Source organism: Pholcus phalangioides, unplaced genomic scaffold (genome assembly GCF_987345545.1).
Source record: "Pholcus phalangioides strain wild (caught in Gottingen) unplaced genomic scaffold, Ppha-v1.0 ptg000017l_1, whole genome shotgun sequence".
Lineage (NCBI taxonomy): Eukaryota > Metazoa > Arthropoda > Arachnida > Araneae > Pholcidae > Pholcus > Pholcus phalangioides.
The window spans coordinates 31,793,045-31,815,035 of record NW_028301610.1 but is presented as its reverse complement, the minus strand read 5'-3'; positions in this window follow the sequence as shown (position 1 = coordinate 31,815,035).

Below are 21,991 nucleotides of genomic sequence, written 5' to 3'. Positions count from 1 at the left end.
ATATTAATTAGAAAGTTTATTAATTGTAAATTTACATTAATTATAAAGAAAAACATGCTAAATTAACGGCTAATGTCAGAATGTTTATTTCTGTCAGTGGCCGACCAGTTGGCGAAGTAGCCGGTGATCTGGCCGAAGTCCGATAGCAAAAGACATGGCTCGGGATCTTTGTCAATTTGACGTTTTTTTCGTGTGATAATTATGTCCACGTTAGTTATGGCAACCCATCAAACCGCAGTTACGATGCGGTAATCGTTTTTTTTTTTCTCCAACATTTGGCACAGAAAAAGCTATCAAGAATATAATTATTGTTATAGGTTTTTCCTCTCAAATTTCACTTTTTTTCCTTCCGTCACAGGGAGCTAACCCAATACAGATGCTATATATATATATGCCGCAAAAACAACTTCACAGTAATATTTTTCATGTTTATTTAAATAGTCGGAACGTTTGTGGGACTTGAATTATTGGACTGGTCGAAAACACAAAGCATGTTATTTGTTCGGTATGCATTAGGGGTTATTCAAGTATTACGTCAGCGTCGAGGGAGGGGGGGAGGGGTTTCGGATTTGCTGACTTTTGATGACAAGGGGGGAGGGGGAGTTTGAAGGTTGCTTACGTCATCAACCACCCTTTTTGCAGATATGAAATATTCTAAGGTGCTGACGAAATTTTGCTGACAAGGGGGGGGGGGGTCAAAAATGGCTGAAAATCTGCTTACGTAATACTTGAATGGCCCCTTATTGATAGTAGATATTGTTATATAGTTGTTTTTTGTTGTCGATTCGACTGAACGATTGTGAGAAAAATGGATCAACAGAAATCAGAATATGATATTTGTTCAGTACGCATTATACAGGGTGATTACTTAATTCCTCTTGCAGCATCTGACTGGCAAAACCATTGATCCTAGAGACATGCTTCCAATTAGAAAAAGTTTCCAAATGACATGCATAGCTCAGATACGTCATTTATGTTGCAAAAGGGGTTGTATAACTTTTAAAATACAAAAATTAACTTTTCATACGCACATCCTGTGTTCAAAAATCCACTGAAAAAGTTTTGTCCTTTCTCTCCAGAGGACAACAAAAGAATTCCAAATTCGTAAGTGAAATATCCAGTGAGATATTTAAATTCAAAATTTAGGAAAAAAAACAGCAAGAACTATCGAACAAAGCACGTTTCAAAGCAAATCTTCTTTCCCTTATTTATGCCGTTCTTTTTCGATTTTTCTCAAATTTTTGAATTCAAATATCTCAGTAAATGTTGCACTTAGGAACGTTGAATTATTTTGTTTTCATCAGAAGAAACGGGGCTGTAACTTTTCAGTGGGTTTTGAGTACAGGGTGCCTGTATAAAAATCTATAGTTTTTTAATTTATGATAACTTTATAACCGTTTCCAACATGACTTATCTGAGATTTACATATGTTATTTGAAAACTTATTCTAACTGGACGTATGCCTCTAGGATCAACGGTTCTATAGCAAAATGCGGCAAGGGGAATTATGGAATCACCCTGTATATATATCTGGTAGATATTGTTATATCGTTTTCTGTTTTTGTAATAAATATTTCTTTCTAGTAAATATTTATTACGAAAAAAATCTCAAATAATTCAGATTTCAATTGCTTACGAATATTATTCATGCAGTTGAATCCGGTTATAACGAACTCCAAGAGACCAGAGAAATCACTTCGTAATAATAAAATTTCGTTGTAAAAGAATTCCAGATTTTTACATTGTTCCTATGTAAACCTATTTGGGGGACTAGAAAAGTTTTTGTAAAAACGAGATAATTCGCTATAACGGTATTCGTTAAAACGGGAATCAGCTGTATAAACAAATCAAAAACTCAAGAAAAAAAAAAGGTTTCACTACAGAGCAACAGTAATTGCCGTGTTTTACCACAATGTTTCAAATTCAACTGAATTGTCAGATCGATCGTTGGAATAATAGAATAATGAATGTAAAATATGGGACTTGTTCATCGTGTGTTATTTGTATTGTTGGATTTATTTTTGTCGTAGTAAAATAAATTACTTACGATTAAAACGTTATAGTCAAATAAATAGAAATAAAAATCACAAATAATTCAGATTTTAATTGCTTATGATTACCACTTATGTAAACAAATCAAAAACTCAAGAGAAAGATGTTTCACCGCATTGCAACTGCAATTGCTGTGTAAACAACTTTACACCACAACGTTCCCAATTCGCCTAAACTGTCAGGACATTTGTCGGACTTGAATTATTGGAATAATGGAAATCCGAACATGGTATTTGTTCAACATATATCTGGTAGATATAGTGAATAGAAATCGAACAGTTTTCGCTCAGAGGAAGACCCCTAGTTCTAATCGTCCTGGCGGAGAAGAGGGACAAGCTCCCGACGATGAGATTCGCATACCTTATCCAGTGAAGCGAACTCTTACTTCGATTACGATAGGATCCGAACCACGACATTGATTCCAGCAATCTGCATGAGTTGCTGTCGCTCGGAAATGTGTTATCCTCTTCACTCTCACTTTTACCCCACTATCCATCATGGTATTCATCTGTCTCTTTTCTTCTGCGCGATCACGGATCTCTCTCTCTCTCTCTCTGTTTCTTTCTCACCGATTCCGTGGTATTCGTTCAAACCATTTGTTACTGCTACGTATGTCTCTCTCTCTCTGGCACTGCTTTTCCCTCACTACCATCTCGGTTACCCGGGGTTCTCTCTATCGTATTTGCCGAGAATTCGAGAAGAATCTCCTTCGAAACTAAGGCAACCAAAGGCAAGAGGTAGGTAATGAATGTTTGCATAGCAGTTACCTGAAGAGAAGATAACACAAATGGGTGTGTTGGAAAGAATGCCTCTTCACATCGTTGCTATAACTTGTTGCTTTTCCCCCTTCCGGGAATCTCACTCGTACTTTCTTTGGATAAGATATCGAATTAATGGTACATTAGTGAAATTATTCCACTGCATAACCTAGAGCTGTTAGAATATCCTCGTTTTCACACAAATATTGGTTCTTCGTGTGTTTTACTAGAGATTATCATAAAGGTAACTAATAGGGAAATAAATATGACAAAAAGATGGAGTGTGCTGTCACATCGATACGGCAGCCAGTTCGGGATCGAATATGTATATGGTACAATACAGTCAGCCTGGGGCCAAAATCTGGAAATATACACACAATTAAGTACAGTAATACTTATCAAAGCTGGATAGCTGAGGTTCCATTAAAATCTGTTCCAAGTTAGAGGAGTTTCCAAGACATAGGCGGAGAAGTCTGGGGGGGCAGGTCATTATTGCTGGGGGCGGAACGATGATGATGATGACATCAACAGCTGGTTGATGCGGAGATGAATATAAGAAAGAAAGAAAATTAACACAATGCTCTTGGGGTGAAGAGCGGAGAGTGGCGTCTTCCTTGGATAAGGCGCCATCTGGTGGCAGTGTCAGCAGTCGTGGGCTTTGGCCTGAGTTAGGTCTGGCCGTCCATGTATGGTCCCGTTCAGCGCACACGAGCTCTAAGAAAAGACTGCGGTTCGTTGCTCTTGTAGAGTAGTGGTCTACCTCGCTCATCCGATAACAGAGAGGATGTGGGCTTGATTCCCCACAACAGCTGAATTTTCTTATTTTCCTAAATTCATCTTGGCATCAAGCAGCTGTTGAAACCTTCATATTCTGAGTTATAGGATTATTCCCGATTCAATTAAAACCGTCCAATGTAGGGAGGTGTTCAAGTTGATAGGTTTTAATGTATTATTTGATTTCAATAACAAATACCTACTGTTAGATACCATTGACTTCTACCCCATCGGCGTTTTTGAGTTTAAACTGCTGCATGTTTCCTCTCTTAACGGTGCAGTACAGAAGGTCTGGTACCTAAACTCAAAGACCTATTAACATGAATGTGATACCGCGTTTTGGATTTAGGATTTACTTATTAAGACTACACTCTTAAATAGTACTGACGTTTTACTGGCAGTGTATCTTGTGTGAGTTACGTGACGGTATAGCTCGTCTAGTACCTAAACACGAAGTGGTACTATTGGTGGTACCAACGTGGTACCATTTTTAGTTTACTTATTTAAATAAAGATCTATTCTTACATACTACTGACGTTTTCCTGAAGTTTATATTTAGTGAGCTATGAGAGTTTGAGTTTTGCCTGTTTTCGGGATTTAAGTACAGTACAGTGTGTCTTGTACTTGAATGTGCTAACATAAACGACGTCTTGTTAGATTTTTTTTTACAATACCTATCCATAGACACCACGAACTTTCATTTGTGCTGTTTAATGTCATGGCATTGAATGTTTAACGCATATATTTATGACATAATTCTTAACTTTTTTGCACTTTTAGGCCAGAGCCCAATTTTAAAACATCACGTTTTAACTAATGTATAACAGCAATAATAGATAAAAATCTTTACTTAAAATTGAATCCGAAATTTTAAGGGGTCTCCGACCTTTTAACATGGTAAAAAAAAACTTTCTTAAGTAGAAATATTATTAAAAATACCATTTACTATTGATTTATTTCAAATTGTTTACCACATATATTTGATTGTGTATGCTATCCTATGCTAGTACAAAATTTTACATATTTCCAATACTTAATTTTTTTAAAGTAAATAAAAACGCATTAAAAGCAGCTGCGTGCATGATAAAATAACATAACGTCAATGAAATTGAATAAAAATTGATTCAAAATAAAGGAAACTGTCCAGTTTATAAAATGACGAAAAATATTTGAGATCCATGAATAAATACTTGGATTCTAAAAAATTTGAAAAGGAGTTTTTAAATTTTTTTAATTTTTTTAAAATTTAAAATTTAATTTTCAATAAGATTGATTCGATAAAGTCTCAATTTTTTTCAAATGGGATCCATACGTGTACACAAATTATCGCCGAAAATTCTCAAACGCAAGTGGAATTGCCAATTACTGCCAAAGAAATTATCAAAGGCAAGTAAAGCTGCCAACTATCGCTAAAATTGCTGAAAAATCGCCTATGGCGAGAAGTAGAGAGCTTCCACAAGATGCAATGGGTGAAAATCTGTGTAATTCACCAAACAAACGTATATGTTTGACAAATGTGTTTGCATGACTAAAATTAATTATGATATAAATTGTATTATGATAATTATGACTAAGTCATGAAAAAAAATCTTAATCCTTGATCTGAACAGTTCAAGCGAGTCTCTCTCTCATTGAAAATAAAATAAATTTTACAAAAATATTTGAACGTCCACAATTGCGGAAATGTCCGGTAAAATACATGCTATATATATGGTCACACTATACATACAAATTTCTGGCCCGCGAGCCCCAGAAATACATTATACCTGACCCACGGACTGAAAATTTTGCGCACCACTGGTCTAATTGATTTCTCCAAATCCTTCTAGAAAATCTCTACTTAAAAACAAAATATCCATAAATTTAACGGTCATGTTCTAACTTCCATCACATGTGCTACGTCATATTCTTGTCCTATTTTGCTTCTAAATGGATCCATTTTTCTTTCCCCCATCCCAAAAAGAACCCCGCTCCACATAATAAAATGATCCCAGTAACATGATTGAAGTCAGAAGACTGGGAAAATCCAAGTCCTTCTGTATTACGACCATCCGATATACGTGTGTTGTGGAGAGTTACGTAACATTAGCGATACGTATATACATACTCGACGAACGTGTCATCTCTGCAAAAGACCTACTATAACCGTAGAAAAAATGGTGAAAAATTGGAAAAAATGTAAAAATACTACAGCTGACGTAATGAAAGTACGCCATTTTTTCCGTTATAGAAAATAGCCAATATATATATATCTAAATAGTCCTTCCCCCCCCCCCCAAAAAAAATTGTAAGGCAACCATACGCGATTATGGGTCCTTTGGGCTTCATTCACTTTCTAATACGAAGCGAATGCAATAAAAACGCGAAACCGTTTCATAACTGTGTAAGGGGAGCTGAAATTCCTGAAATTTTACGAACTTTAGACCGTCAAGTACGTGAACGTGAGAGATTCGACGAGACTGAAAATCCTCAAAATATCGGATACATATCTTCCAGAAAGAGGTTCATTTTTGTTTTTTTAGTTTACGTACGTACGTTCAAAAGAAATTAAATTTTAAATAAAGTAAGTCTTGTGCACGAATTCGCATCAAAATGGTAGGGAATTGAAATGTACGATTACGTTTCTTGTCACTTTTTATAAAATGGTACTGGAGTGAACATTGATAACATTTTCCGATAGAAATTGTCTCAAAATGGAGAAAATGGTAATAAATTTTTGACTAACTATGTCTGCAGAATTCTTTGTCATAAATTTTGTAAGTTTTTCAGTAACAAAATTGTGTGTTCTTGGAAGAGTAGATCAACTTTGCCCAAGAATATTAAGAAGTCACCAACGAATAAGGCAAATACACGAAAAATACAAAAACGCCTAATGCATATCGGCACATAATGGGTGCGTCTTCAGAGGAAAAAATATTTAACCGCTAATCACACACACACACACACGCTAGCCGAGGGTCCCACTTGGGTTGGATACCAAATCTTAACTCTCGTTGCTCAGCGGAAAAAAAGTACGTCTGTTCACTTCAAACGTCGCGGTCAGAATAAAGCCGGGAGCCTGCGTGTAAGACTAATGCAGCGTCCTGATTGGACGCTTGCGAAATGGAGCTACCCAATTGGTCTATTGGAATATTCTTCAATGACCATTTTTGTCTCACCACGTTGATTTTCTGCACGCGAGGGCTGATTAGACCAGGACCTACAATTTTTTGGTGAAGTCTGTGGTCATGTCGCCGTTTCTTTAGTACCCCTGTGTCTGTAAAGTTTCTGACAAGGACGAACCAGGTATCGAATTCGCGACGTCTCTAAACATCCTTTGGTACTTTAGGCGAGTATCTTATCGACCTGGGCTACCGCACAAACGAGCTTTCTTCTGATTTAGATTTTTGCGAAGGCACGTATACTCGGGCCTCTTCAAAAATATATTAGTATACGACAATAAATCAACACCACCGATCACAACGCCATGGCTTAGATTCATCACGAGTGGGAATTCTAAGAAAATTCGAATAGACCAATCGGGTAGCTCTATTCCGCAAGCGTTCATGAAGCTCTCAGCTTCATTCTGACCATGACGTTTGAAGTAAACAGGCGCACTTTTTTCCGCTGTGCAACCGAGGTAAAGATTTTGTATCCAACCCAAGTGTGATCCTAGGTCAATGTAATTAGTGGTTAAATATTTTTTCATCTGAAAACGACACCCATTGTGTATCGAAATGCATTAGGAGTTTTTGTATTTTCCGTGTATTTGCCTTATTCGTTGGTGACTTCTTAATCGTGTGTTCTTTTTTTTTGCTGTGTTTCTTCTCAACATTAATAGTATAGTGAACTATATTTAGTAATTATAATCTATGCTATTGCGTGGTGAACCATAAAGCGCCTTGCACAGCATTTGATGGTATCTGATTGAATTTTTCGTCAAAAAAGATCTTGTGAAAACGTCAAACTTTTGGTTGTTAATAATCACTTATAATGACAAATATTCACGGAGAATCTTCGATGTCGTTATAACCAAATCTGACTGCATAATATCACAACTAAATGCTATTTCAGCACTTGACAGAGATTTTGCAAGTAGGCACATTTTAGTAACACAATTGTGCGCTTGTTTTCGTCGCGTTTCTTCTCAACATTGCAGGTTTAATGAACTATATTTAGTAATCACTGATGAACCATACCAAGTGTTGAATCTTACCCATCACAGTGAGTGAAATTATTAATATTTTTCACAAACTTTGGAACATACCTAGAAACAGAAAAGATCGTGTACCATGGAACAGTATAGGACTTGGTATACCTTGAAAATGCTCTTAACGTACATTAATTTTTAACACTTCTTTTGCTTTCTCACATACAATTTATATTTTAAAAATTTTAGTTCTGTACCTCCTACATAAACTTCTCTCTCAGCTACCTCCATTTCTTCTTTTTCATCCTTCTTGGCAAAATTTGTTGGAAAAAGCATGAAGTTTACAGTGGGGGATGTGTTCAACATAAACTTTCGCCAAATGACCCATATCCGGCTACTTTTCTTAGCACTTTTCCATAAAGTGTTACTGGAGAGTGAACTTTAATGCAATTCTTTGATAGAAATAGTCTCAAAATAGCAGAAATTATAATAAGTTTTGGACTACTTATGTCATTTTCTATGAAAAAGTCAGATTACTTGATGCAAGAACTGCAACACTAAAATGGGCTTAACTTCGGTTCTAAAAGCATCATGTAAACAAAACAATGCCTGTTTGAGAATCACAAAAAAATGGATTTCATAAAAAATTAAAACTAAAAAAATATAGATATTTTCTTCCAAAAAAAAAACGTTTTCAACGTAGTCGGATACCTTAATTGATTTGTAAATATAATTTTTCGATGTGGAGGTTTTTAATGTGAGGATACGACTCGGAGAAGCCATAACGGAATCGTAAGAGGTATCATTTAAATATTAATGAGAAAAAAGAATTATTTCATATTCGGGGGAAAAGTTCAAAACGCGACGTGCATACGTGACGAAACTCGGCTTTTACCAATTACCATTATACTAAGAAATAACACGTGTATAAAACGAGCATAGCTCTCCAAATGAGTTTTCGCTTTTCCCTTGAAATACGTGCTCCAGCTCCTTCGACGAATTTGAACCATGAAATGATGCCACAGAAAGTTGTTTCTTCTTCGCCTTTTCCATCAATTCCCACCGCTTCGCCATACGTACACATATGTATATATATACCGACCGATCACCTCGCTGTGTATGTTGTGTGTGTGCTGATGCTCTTTCTCGAGTCTTTGCTAGAGCGAAATTAAAACTGTGAAAGGATAGGAGAGAGAGAGAGAGAGAGAGAGGCATCTACCACTTGAGTTCTTGTTCCTAGTGGGTGCTATTAACCCACACGTTCGAGTAATTTGATCACTTTAACTCCAACTGAAGATGCGGTGTCGCTTGTCGATTTATCTTTTCCTCTCTTGGATTCCTTTGAGAATAGGTTCTTAAAATATTTAAAATGGTCATCGCGACTCTGGCATTTACCAAACGGCGGAAGTCGTCGAGAATTATACGAGCCTTGGCTTTATGTCTCGAATGGTGATGATTTTTGTTCTTCTTAAGCACTTGCGTGAAGAATAAAACTCAAGACATATCTTCGGTTGAGCATTCTGTTAGAGATGATATGAATTGAGGCATTGGCGTGAAAGGGCGTGTAAGTCACAAATAGTCAAAAATTATTTTTTACGCGGAAAAATAGTAAGTAACAATGGGTAAATTGCATGAAAAAGCAAGTACGTCGCTAGAGAGCGTCGTTTAGTTTCTGTAGATGTCAAACAAAGATGATTACGTTAGATGTAAACGCGCATTAAAACTGTTTTTTCTTGTCCTTTAAAATTTGTTTTTTGTGACTTACATGCTTTTCCATGTCAGCGCCTCATTTATTTGGAATTTGTTCGAAGAATGACGTTAAAAAGTGACTAAAAGTCGACTACATAGAAATTTGACAAAAAGCTAAGCTTTGTAAATAGAGGAATATTGACTCGGGTTTCAAGCTTTTGTATCAGACAGAGTTACGTGAAACGGTGCATTGTCGTAACTTTTTCCTCGTAAAAGAACGAGATATCTCGGGCTAGTATAGATGGAAGAAACGTAGAATGGACGGAACCCACCCTATGTTTTTAAATATGTTCATGGCACATTTAAAAATTAATTCAAAAATCAACCAATTGGCATAAAAAGTGCAGTTTGCACTAAAATACTTATCAATGCCGGGGAAGGCAAGGCACGTTTAAAAAAGAGTACGATAGAGATAGTGGTATAAATCGAGAAGCTATCCATACTTATAGTTAAGACAACCTTAATCTTTTTTATATGGGCAGTGTATTATATATTATCAATTTTTTCCCTTGGTGATATATGCTTTAATATTGGGTATTTTGGTTATGTTTGACATCCATATTTTTTATGGGAAAATTTTTTCAGCCACCTCGTTGGGCAATTTGCCTGTTGTGGCCCTTGTATTTCTGTAAGGGGATAGAGCTGTTTTATTATGATTTTTTAAAAAATTCAAAATTTCACTCTTTTATGGAATTGTATACTGAATAACTTGAAATGATACATAAAATGTGGCATGCAAAAGTGATATTTATTTCGATTTTCGTTGCATAAAACTACCTCATATCTATGCGTTCACCTTTTTAAGCTCGGGCTATATCTAAACGATATTCAGTTTCAACCCATGTATCTGCTAATATTGCGGAAGAGTCTCAATCACTTCTGTGATTCTTGTCCTCAGTTCCTCTATGTTGATTACACATGAAGCGTAAACGTTCCCTGTGACACATCATCAAAAGAAGAAATCAAATAAATAAATCTGGTGACCGAGGTGATTATGGGGCCCATCTCCTCCGATCCATCAACCAAGGTATTCCTAACACTATTTATATCGCTTTTAGTCTCACGTCGAGTTTTTTCGATAAAACGCCATCTGTGAGAAAATGTTTGAACTATATTTTTTAATTCACCAAAATAGAAATCTCTACGCCACGTTAAGTAGCTATTTTAGTGCAAACCGCAATTTTTTTTTTTTTTTTTTGTCAGTTGGTTTATTTTTTTATTAATATTCAAATTTGTTATTGACTTTTTCCCACCCTGTACATTCTCGTCCTTCTTTTCTTCTTTTCATCGAGACACTTTATTTGGTAACACTATGAACGGGAACTGATTTTTTTTTCATTTTACCACAGCATTATTTTATTTTTCTCCGTTGCGATCACAGAAGGGAAGACCTGCTCCACTTATCTTTTGTCCCTATTTCCTAAATTTTAACCAAGATACAAGTTTCTGAGATAAATCACCGGTACTTCAACTGTACATCGTTCGGATTTGTTGTCAAAAGCCTGTGTGTAAAAGAATTAATGAAGGAATCATTATAAAATTGCAGTTGCGTCACATAATCCTCTTTTGACAAATTAGAAAGTAGCACCGCAGACAAAGACCTCATAATATAGGCGACACCTTACTCTCCAACGTTTAGTGTGATAAGGTTCGTTTCTTTCCAGCCAGACCAACTGGAATTCTTTTGAAGTAAAATGTAAAATGAAGTGAAATGAATTTTTCTCCCACGAGATGCTCCCAAAGGACAGAAGCTACTACTTCACCACACACTCATTCTGGCCATATTGCTATACGCAATTTACTGCCGTTAACGAGTTAGGTTGGAAATGAAGGCGTCCTCTATCGGTGGTCGCCTCAAGCTCGTTAGGAAAAATACCTTGTTATCTGTATCTGCCGCCCCCCAGAAATTAAACTTGACGGGCACCCTACTTGATGGTAGACGAGTATCTTACCACCACGCCACTCGGGCGTTGAGGACAGAGACTGATCGGATGAGTGTGATTATATATTGAGTGGCTGTTGATTTTCTTATTTTTGTCAGATTAGGAGATCTTGATCTCATTTCGAGGGGCTTTTGGTTTGGTTACTTTTGTCAGCTTCGGATACTTTGATTTCCTTTTTGAGGTGTACGGTTTTTGTTAAGTTTATACGTAGGTGGGTCATTAAGTAAGTCGCAAAAGGTAATTAAAAAATAACTTGCAGAGATAATCACTTCAAAACTATTTTTATTTCTCAACACACATAATCTCCACCAATATTTATGTACTTGTGATGTCTGCTATACTACTTATCCCATCATTTTATCAGTGCCCCAATACCAGCTGCATAAAATTCTTTGGGTTGCTGTCTCAGCCACATTAGGACTTTATCTCGAACTTCTTCATCATCTGCAAAGTGTTTGCTTCCAAGATGGTATCTTAGTGGACTAAACAGACGAAAATCGCTTGGGGCTAAGTCGGGGCTCTAAGGTGGATGTTGAAGAAGTTGCCAACCAAATTTTTAAACTGTCTTCTGTGTAAGGCGAGCTGTATGAGGTTCGCGTTATCGTGATGAAGCATTATTCCTCCTTTAGATAATAGGCCTGTGCGCTTTCTCCGAAGCTTCAATAGAACATCACTGTATGATTGAACATTCACCATTTCACCATTTAATGTTCACCTTTATTTTGTAAATGGGCCAGTAGCACTCCTTCGGAATCCCAAAACATCTACCTTACAGCCCAGACTTATCCCCAAGTGATTTTCATCTGTTTAATCCTCCAAAAAACCATCTTGGAGAGGCAAACACTTTGCAGATGATGAAGAGGTTCAAAATGAAGTCCTAATGTGACTGAGACAGCAACCCAAAGAATTTTATGCAGCTGGTATTGGGGCACTGATAAAACGATGGGTAAGTGCGTAAATATTGGTAGAGATTCGTGTGTTGAGAAATAAAAATAGCTTTGAAGTGATTATCTCTGTAAGCTATTTTTTAATTATCTTTTGTGACTTACTTAATGACTCACCCTCGTATAACTTTAATCACAGCAAATTCGAATCGTAAGTTAAATTGGTTTGCTTAATTTTGTGCTGTTTAAATAGCTGTGTTTGATTTTGTGTTGTTTTAATTGCTTTATTTAATTTTGTGTTTGATCAGTTGTGAAGCAATTAAAACTTGAGTAACTAAAGAAGTATAAATGGTAGTTCTCCCACAACGTTAATGATTTAGAAGTGTTTTAATAAGTATTTGTATCGCAAGAAAGGCATCATTTAAAGGCTTGCTACTTCACAATCAGTTTCAGTCATCACTATGTTCTACATAGTTGTAGATAGGTCATGACTTGAACAAGAAAAGTTTCTAAAAACAATTTTGTGATCAAAAAGGGGTTCTCAAATTCATCTCCATCTATTATTTATCCTTCTGCGATATCAAACCAAATATCTCTCCAGTGAATCGAAACCCGCTTACTTCATCAATATCGAAAAATATCAAGGATTTTCAGAATACAAAACTACAATGATGTTCGCTCTTTAAGCACATACTCATAGATGGATCTAGTCTATGAGGTACACAGTATTTAAAATCGTGACCATCTACGATACTTCTAATTATCGTTACCATCCTTTTTCTGATGTACATAAAAGGCCACGAACCAACCAACCGCATTTCAGATTTTTGGTAATGATAGCTAAAGCAACATGATTCTCTCTCTCTCTCCTTATACGGGTAGATAGAAAAGTCATCGTCATCTCCTCCTACTCCTGACAAAAACTTTGGCTATGTACATCATTCTCTGTACCACGTTACAATGGGAGAACACTCTCCCTTGTTCCGTTACCACAATGAGTGACGGATGATAGTGTCCGTGACTGTTTCTAAAGCTTAGAAGAATAAAGAGATATCATGAAGGATTTTACGTAGATATTTCTACGATAAGAAGGTTTTGTAATACACATATACCATCCTTTTATTATTATTTTTATCCTGCCTTTGCCAACTCTGGATGCTTTTTTTTTGCCTAAAGTGCAATTCCTCAATAGCAAAAAATTCCGTATTTTTTTTTTTAAATATCTTATTTAAAAACCCTTTGAAAAATGATTTTTTGGTTGTAATATTTGTAAAAAAGAGATAAGAGCTGAGAGATTTCAAGTTTGGATAAAAAATACTACGTAAAAAGTAGGCAGGTCTTATATACTTAGCTTCGGGTAAATATTTTCCCTTAAAGGAGGTGAAAATTTCCTGATAACTGTATGTATATAATAAATAATAATAATATCGGTATATATAAGTGTTTCTTCTTAGAATTTTGCTTTAGATAACTAAGAAAATCGGTGTTTTTCCATGGAAGATGTCTGAAAAGAATAAAGACTTTATAGTTGATTCCAAAATTTGTGCAAAATATCAAAAATATGTATGCAAAGTGAAGGAAATTGAACTGTTTCACCCCATGGATGATGATTGGGAAAAATGAGAAAAAATATAATTAAAACGGTCCCCAAACATGTCAATTACTGAAATTTGCTAATTTCTTTGTTGCACCACTTTCATCATTTAAAAAAATTCACCGAGATATTGATGATTGAAGTTCTTGATTTCCACCACTTTAAATGACCCTTGCTTTATTTGAGACAAAAACCAAGAATTACGACGAATTTTTATTTTGTATAATTATAGAAAAAAATCAAAATTTCATGAATGTAAAAAATTTAACTTCTCAATTTTTCTGTCACTTTACGTCAGGCATCTGCAACCGCTCGCGAGCACCACGGTGCTCCTTGAAGCGTTCAGAGTGTTCGAAGCTCCAGTTCAATTTAGTGCTCGTGAGCATTTGATCAACGTTACAATCAAATTGCCTTGTTCAAATCGCATTCGAGGATTAAAATCATCCTGGCAGATGGCAGCACTACACATAACAAGCATTACAGAGAAACAAAAAACTTCACGTCAGGTTTCACTACACGTACACGCACATTCCCGCATGTACCGATTCGTTGGGGGTTCCGCGGGGGGGGGGTTGTGTGGGCGGGGTGGGGGTGCATGTGTGGTGTAGCAGTAGTAGGTAGGGCCTCCAAAAAATGGCTCGGGGATCCATGATGTTCTTAAGTCAGCCACCTCGTTGGGCAATTTGCCTGTTGTGGCGTTGTATTTGTATTTGATTTTTCATTCAAACATATGGTCAAACTTGCCGTAAGGGTGCTCGCGACTAGAAAAATGTTGAAGACCTCTGCTTTACGTCATTGAAACTGTCAGAATTTACCTTTTCACGACTTTTTTTACATAATTACCTACCTTTTAACATGGTAAAAACTTTCTTACGTAGAAATATTATTAAAAATATTATTTAGATATTAATTTATTTCTTTTTACCAAATATATTTGATTCTGTATGCTAGTGCAAAATCTTACATATCTCCAATACCTAATTTTTTAAAAATTTTCAAAAAAACACGCATTAAAACAGCTTGGTGCATGATAAAATAAAATATTTGAGATCCATATTCGTACTTTGGTTACAATTTTTTTTAACTTTTTCAATTCTAAAATTTAAAATTTAATTTTGAATAAGATTGACTCGATAAAAAATTTCAATCTTTTTCATCGTTTTGTGAACACACACTGAACAGTTTTATTTATTTTTTATCAATTTTTGTTCAACTTCATTGATATGTTATTTTATCAAGCTGTTTTTAATGCGCTTCTTTTACATTTATAAAAAATTAAGCATCAGAGATATGTAAAATTTTGTACTCGCAGAAAATAGCATACACAATAAAATATATGTGATAAAAATTTGAAATAAATCAATGAAAAAATAATATTTTTACGTAAAAAAGCTTTTTACCATGTCAAAGTGCAGTAGACCCTTTTAAATTTGAGAATTAACCTCTATTTCTTTCGTCACCCTTCCTAAAACACAATAAATCTCATTCTATTATATTTATTTATTCATTTTAGAAAAAATTCACCGAGATGTCGATGATTGAAATGCTTGATATACACCACTTCTTACTACCATCTCTGTATTTGAGACAAAACTCAAGAATTTCGACAAATATTTATTCCAATGTCAAAGGAAAAAATTTATTTCGGGGTATGATATTTGAATAATATAAAAAAATTAATTATCCCATTTTTCTAACTATCATGTTTATCGCCATTGAAACTGTCATAATTTCCCTCTCTAAGCTTTCTTTTTTTTTTTTTTGCACAGTTTACTTAAATTTTAGAATAAACTTTATTACTTTCGGACGCTTTTCTTAAAACACACTGTGTAACAAAGTTTTTATTACTTTTATATATTTCATCTGAATATCACAGAAAAAATTTCTTTCGGTATGGAAAGAATTTTACCGAAAAGTCAATTAAATTTCGTAAAGGCTCCCGAAGACCTATTGGGTATAATATAACAAAGCAAATTTCACTAATATAAAAATTTTCTTTCACAAAATCTTTCTTCACGCTTTTTCCACATAATTTAACTCAAATTTTAAAATCAACTCTTATTTATAACTTAAAAAGACGACATAACAATTTTTTCTATTGCATTTATTGAAAAACTCGTTAAAATCGGTAAGCAAAATCACAATAATGTCTTTGAATTAATTTTCTTTAATAAGCATGTCTCTTCATTAAAACACTTGAAAAGAGAGAGAAACGAAACTAAACTTGAAAAAAAGGGGTTAAAATGAACTTTCAAAAAATTATATTCACCTTAATGCATTTTTAATTACATTTATTTATTTTGAAAAAAAAGCACCGAGATAATCGATGATTGAAATGTTTAATTTTCACATTTGTTTACGACTACCTCTGTGTTTGAGACAAAAATTGAAATTCCGACGGATTTTCATTTTAATATTAAAGAAAAAATTTCTTTCGGGAAGTATAGAGAAATTTTTTTCTCAAAAATTGATTAAATTTCAGTAAAATTACCGATGAATATTTCTTCAGTGTAGAGGAAACCAAATTTCTCTAATATACGAAATTTCATTTTTGTATTTTTCGAACTTCCATTCTAATACATTGAAACTGTCACAATTCCCTTCTTCAAGCTTTTTATGTATAATTTACTTAAATTTTAGAATCAACTCTTATATATATAACTTAAACGCTCGATGTAATAACTTTTCACTACATTTATTTATTTAAAAAAAAATACACTGAGTTATTGATGATTAAAATTTTTTGATTCTTTTTTGAAAGAAATTTTTAATTTTTTTCAACTATCATTTCACGTCATTGTAACTTAGTTTCCCTCTTCATGCTTCTGTTTACATAATTTATTTACGTTTTAGAATTAACTCGTACTTATTACTGTCGGACTCTCTACTTAAAATACATTACATTTATTTGTTTTAAAAAAAGATCACCGAGATATCGATAACTGAAGTTTTTGATTGCCAACACGTTTTACAACCATCTGTATGTTTGACCCGAAAAACGAGAATTTCGACGAATCCCATTATCACAGAAAAAATATCTTTCAGTATAAAAACGGAGAAATTAAAATTCACTAATATAAAATTTTAGTTTTATATTAGTGAATTTTTCTAACCATTATTACACGTCATTGTCACAATTTTCCTTTTCGCGCTTTTATTTGATAATATACTTAAATTTCAGCGTATTTTACTTTAAATTTCGACTCTTATTTATAATTTAAAAACCCAGTAACAAATTTTTCTATTAAATTTACTCATTTTAAAATAAAATTAAAAAAAACTAGAGGGAAAAACTCACTCGTTAGGATCGGTAAGTAAAAACACATAATAATGATTTGTCTTTAAAACAATTTTCTTTAATGAACATGTTTCTTCATTAAAAAACACTTGAAAAGGGAGAGAAAACGAAACTAAAGTTAAAAAAACGGGTTAAAATGACCCTTCAAAGTATGGTATTCACGCCTTTTGCAGTTTTCCCTCTCTTTTAACTGACTTGGAAATTGGGAAATCTACTTATCTGACATCGTCCTCAGAAAATTGTTCGAAATTTTTTTTTTTCTCTACCTTACTTCATATTCTTCTTCATCCTTTTCTACCTTCCATTCTACAATTCTTACGGGCTTTTCCTCTCTTTACACCCGATTCTATTTTGTGTGTCTATTACTTTTCTTTCCACCACCATCTCCTCTCGGTATGGTGCTCTGTAAGTACCTTCAAGAAATGATTTTTCTAAAAAGAGTTGAGAAGGGGAGGGAGATAGAGAGAGAGAGAGAGAAAGAGAGAGAGAAAGAGTATTAATTGCACTAATTGCATTAGAATTACCGAACTAATTGAAGCCCCAATTAAGTGCAAATTATACTGCAATATTTCTCGGAAAGATGCAGGTGTGCCGGGCACCCCGCAAAAGACACTCAGGAATATTCGAAAAGGAAAGACTCATTAAAGGACGGCAAAAATTTTATTTTTCCACGCCCTAATTAACGAAGCTTTATTAATGAAGTACTTGCCAAAAAGTGCAGACTTTGGCTTTTCTTGGCTATAGACAAACATAATCACAAAGAATCCTTCAATAGCAAGAAAAGAAAGGAAAAGGCTTTCTCTTCTCTCCTCTCCTTTTCTCACTTTCCTTGCATTTTACCCCCCCACACACACACGCGCGCATACTGTTATAATTCCTTGCCTTCTTTATACCACCTCCAAGTTTCCTATCAACCCGGGGAGACAGGACACACAACAAGTTCTAATTAATTATAATTAAATGTTCTTTTAATTACTAGAGTTAAATTCTTTGCAGCTCTTTGAAAACAAATTCGTTTTGCTTCGGACCCTAAGAAAAGTGTTGTTCACAAGCCAAGAGAGAGTCTTTTCACATGCCCACACACATACACTGTACGTGTATATACAAGCCCAAAAGAGATACGAGTGCACTGTCAAAACTTCTCGAGATTCAACTTACTTTGGATGCGATTAAGGCAGTCGAACAACCTTATTTTAGTTTTTTTTTTTTTTTTTTTTTTTGCTTCTAATTATTATTTGTTGGTATTCTTGTCGTATTATTATCGGTACATCAGCTTCTAGTACTTGAAAGTAATTTACAAAAATAACTTAAATTTTCGTGTTTCAGGGTGGAAAGTCTCTTGCATGTGAGTTATAAAGTTTACTTTTCGTGAGAGGTTTTAGTACTGGATACTTCTATTGTTAGAACGCTTCCTTTTGTATATAATGTGTTGACTTTAGGCACCGTTTCCTCCCAAAAAAAAAGTATAATTAAGATTCAGAGAGAGGTCTGAAGATGGTTCGTGGTAGACCTATTTGATGAACTACAATTAAATACTGATCAAATCGTTTAAAGTGTGATGATGTAGTAGCGACAGCAATTGCTGTATTGAAAGTATAAAAAATGTCTCTGCTTATATGCAGTATAAGTGAATGTATGTGGAGTGAATTTGCGTAAGAGTTGTGATTATCCCTTATGTTGGCTAAGAAACCAAATTTGATTAGAACTGGTAGCAAACTTATCTTTACAGACCGGCTTAGGACCAGTTCGTAAGGCGATTAAATTTCTTGTCCTTAGGTAAGAACAAGAGCTAAAATGACTCAAGGACAGTTTGTTCTCGTTAGTGACAAAGAGTTGACACTCTCAGAGTCATCTGATGTGGCCCCGAGACTTCGAAATAATTTTATCGTTAATTAATACAAATGTGAGCCAGTAACTACTGACTTTAAATCTGAAATAAAGTCCCTTGTGCACGTCACTGTCGAATCTAGTTGTTATTTCACTTGTGTTTGAGAACAACCGCTTCGCTTACAAGCGATTGGCAAAAATTTCGGATGATCTCTGTTTGACGAATCGGCGATAAATATGGTAGTCTTGTCCTAACCTAACCACATGTTAGAAGAAGGAAAGAATGAAAAAGTTATATTCAGCCTATCCTGGTGGCCGAAATAGAAAAAAGAAGAGAAATAGCAAACAGATCAGCCAGCCGAATCTTTTCCATGGGAACTCAAACCTCATCAAGGCTATTTATTCACACAAATAAGTCCATGTTGGAGCCTCGTTGCAAGTTGACACCAACATAAAGTCCACGCCAGTGCCACGTGCGAGTTCGAAAAGTAAACAGATGTAGAGAGTTCTCACGAGATGTTAACGGTTGAGTAGCCGAGAAGGAAGAAATACATCACTTAGGAAATCAATGCGGGAAAACGTACTATGATGCCCTGGCAAGCATTCAGTTTGGTTTGTTCTTTCCGAACGAACAAAGTGTTAATTCGACGCCCCTGGTCCGGCGTCCACGGCACCAGACCCAATTGTCTTGTTCCAAGTCGTGCCTTGCCCACAGAGATGTATTCAATGGAATATGATGATGTGGTATCCCGCCAGGTGAAAAGCTATCCATACTTCGATGAGACAACCATAATTTTTTATAGGCAGTATACGTATTTATATCTTATCACAATTATTGGTTTTTTATTGCTCTTATTGGGTTTCTGTATTTTTGATATACTTATAGTTTAGATATATATTCGACATCCGTATTTTTTATGGGCATCTTTTTCAACCACCTCGTTGGGCATTCTGTCTGTTGTAGCCTTTGTATTTGTAGTTGTTAACCCTTTAAGCGGCAATGACGAGATATCTCACACCAATAAAAGACTCATTTTAGCATTGACAAGCCCAGATATTTTGTGAAGTTGATTTGTGGATGGTAAGCTTTTCCCTATAACCCCTAGTGGGCACCTACTGGAAATCGGAAGAAAGCTTACTTCATTAAAAAAGATACGGCGGTTTGAAAGGGGGGTTTAGTGATTTTTAATTGCCGCTTAAAGGGCTAAATTTAAAACCTTTATTAAGCTTCTTTAAAATTGGAAAAACTTCAAAACTTATGAATTGGTTCATTTTATTGTGGCCCATGACCTATTAAGAAATCATTTGAGTTGCCCGCGATAAGTTATCAACTCACTCAAGTTGCCCGCGCACTCGAAAAAGTTGACCATCCCAGTGTTAGAGTAAAAGTAATAAACTTGTGACTATATGAGCGTAATCGTAGGAAATTGTCTAAAAAATCATCTAAGCATTATTACCAATCCTCTCGGTATATGTTTGATCTATTTCAAAAAATTTTCATTATTTTTTACTTGTGATTATAATCCCCAAATTAAATTGGTAAGTTTAAAAAATCATATATGGAAATATCGCCTTCATTTTAACACTTATTAGTTTTTCCAGTAAGCGGTAATGCATGCAAAACACACATTTTGAAAAAATTGAAAAAAATTAAAATACTTGTGGAGAATATGGAAATATAAAGATATTATTAGCCTTATAAAGTGGTTTTTCTCCATGCGCCGATATGTGCCAACAAAAGTGCTATTTTCTATCCAAATCATCATCCTAGACCGAAATTTATAAATTGTCTTTTAAATTTGAACAATCGTCAACAACTATAATCTATCAAAATAAACCATGCCTTAAAATACAATGAACTATCAAAACGCAATCAGTAAATTTACTATCACTGAGTTACAGGCCACAGGAAAGTTTGATAAAGTTCAGTACATTTTTATCATTCTTACTTATTCACAATTCTCAAACGAAGTCGGTAATCGTATGGAAACATCACCTTCATTTAACCAATCATCAATTTTTCCAGTAAGCCATCAATTTTTCCAGTAAGCCATAATACATGAAAAACACATATTTTGATTAAAAAAATGTAAATGTAAATTTTTTCCTCAATTGAGGAGAATATAAAAATATATAAAATTTCAGTTTTATAAAAAAAACTAGCTTTTTCCTCATGTATTAATATGTATCAACAAAAGCTACATTTCCGATCTAAATCTTAGACCAAAATTTATAAATAATGTCTTTTAAATTTGAATATAAATCGGCCACAACTATCATCAATCAAAATAAATCAGGCTTTAAAACACATAATAAACAATCAAAACGCAATCAGTAAATTCATTATCTCTTAATAACAGACCGCATTTGTATCAGGAAAAATTAATAAACTCTCTTTATATATATATATATTTATTTAAGCATTTAAATTTCCATCTCACGAATCGGAGTTAATATAATGAAATAATCGAAGCGAAAGAAATGCTTAAATAAAACGGATCGGAATAAATTGTAAATTGGCTCAAGTGCCACCATCTCTTCGCCCCGGAGGTAATTTTCCGAAAAGGGAAACCGAACAAAAGGTCTTTTGGAATAAATTGAAAAGGTTTAAAAGGGAAGAGGAGAGAGAATTTTCAAATCTGTTCAACTGTGTTTTAATTGCGGTAGTTCATTCATTCTCTCTTCAATCCTCCATCTTCTCAATTCGAGAATTAAAAGGCATTCACCATTCTATTATTACGCCCGTGGACACACAACAATTAAAAGAAAATGGATTCAAACGCGTTAATGCCTTAAACGTTTCACAAGCACTTCAAGAGAAACGAGTTAATTTTTCAATGGGAGCAGTCTAATAAATTAATGGCATTTCTATCTTTTGGATTCGCAATTGTATAGGGGAGAATTGTTATAGTTATTTTTTGAACTTTTTTTTTCCCCCGAATCAGATATTTTACTGTAAAATTTCATTAAATTCATTTTTAAT